This window comes from Propithecus coquereli, unplaced genomic scaffold, assembly GCF_000956105.1.
Source record: "Propithecus coquereli isolate 6110/MARCELLA unplaced genomic scaffold, Pcoq_1.0 Scaffold14, whole genome shotgun sequence".
Lineage (NCBI taxonomy): Eukaryota > Metazoa > Chordata > Mammalia > Primates > Indriidae > Propithecus > Propithecus coquereli.
In genome coordinates, this window is record NW_012138302.1 from 16,711,756 (window position 1) to 16,713,256 (window position 1,501).

At 38.3% G+C, this 1,501-nt stretch overlaps 1 pseudogene; it reads left to right on the plus strand.

Moving 5' to 3' along the window:
* The window catches only part of LOC105806273, a 6,559-nt pseudogene extending 5,378 nt beyond the window's left edge, over positions 1-1,181 (plus strand).
* Positions 1,182-1,501: the final 320 nt, after the last annotated feature.

Sequence of the window (1,501 nt, forward strand, 5' to 3'; positions counted from 1 at the left end):
ATTATATATTAAAAAAATCGATAAACCAGGAATAGAAGGGAACTTCCTCAACCTGATAAAGGACATCTATGAAAAACCACAGCTAACATCATAGTTTATGATGAAAGACATGAAAGTTTCCCCACTAAGATCAAGAATAAGACAAGGATGTTCACTCTTGCCATTTATATTCTATGTTGTCCTACAGGCTGGATGCCCACCAGTCAGCATCCTTGCACCATCTTTCCCCACTGAAGCCAGTCAGTAAAGTGCAGAAAAGGTGACTGCTTCATTAAGTGTGCAGAAAACAGCACAAGGCTACAAGAAACACACACACACAAGCTGGCCAAGGTGTGTACCTTGCAAGCTGAGATCACACCATGGAGTGGGCATGAGAGGAGCGTCCGGTGCCCTGGGAAGAGACATCCAAAGCCCAAATATCACTTCAAGAAATACCCCAATCAGATTCTGACGGATGGAAATCTTCAAAAGATCTGAGAAGTCAGCTTGGACATTTAGAATCAGAACTTTCATTTCTAAGTACGCTTATCGGCATCAATACTAGAAATTACTCCAAGGAGACAGAGGACCTAACAAGCTCTACGATGACAGAAAAGAAAGTTTCTTTCTTTGCAGTAAAGTTCTGCAAAGTCACAGATTATCAGGAAATTGCCACATGGTTACATTTCAACTTGAATTTCAGATTCTGGAAATTCAGAATAAAGAGAGGTTATCTTCTCTTATCATTGACCTCTACATGATAATGGAGCCCAAGGAATGTTCAGAATTAAGTGAATTTGTGTCTGGAACAGAAGAAGAGATCTGTTCATGTTTTTCTGAAACCTACATTTTTTGTGGAGTGGTTTGAACATTATAAGCACAGGTTTAAACATTTCATAGAAAAGTACCCAGACACTGTACACCTCTCAAAGGGGGCCTTCTCTTACTACCTAGGGATCTACAGTGCCAGCCTGCTGGGGTTTGAATTATTCATTGTTTAGGGGATACAAATAGATGAAGAAGGGAAGGTTTTGCCAAAGCTAGATCTTCTCACCAAAGTCCTACAGCAAGACCTGGAACTGGACAAGAACAGAGACATAAAAACTGCTCCTTTCAGCTTCTGAACTCTGCTAGGAGTGTTTGGAATTGAAGAGGCTCTAGAAAGCCTGATAAAATTGCTTTGTATAGAGGAAAATGATTAGTTCCGAAACAGTGAACATGTGGGAATAAGATGCTGCGCTGAGAAGCATGTGATTTTATTGACTATACACATTTGCTTTTTTCCCCTTAGAAAACACCCTTAAAACATGCTGTCTATGCATTATGGTACATTATCTATAAATTCTCATGATAAGAATAAATACAGATATCTAGGTACAAAATTCCAAATAAATAAATAGCATCTGAATTGTAAAGGAAGAAGTAAAATTATCTCTGTTTGCAGATGACATCATCATATATGTACAAAACCCTAAAGACCAAAAAAAACCTCTTGGAACTAATAAATGAATTCAGTAAAGTT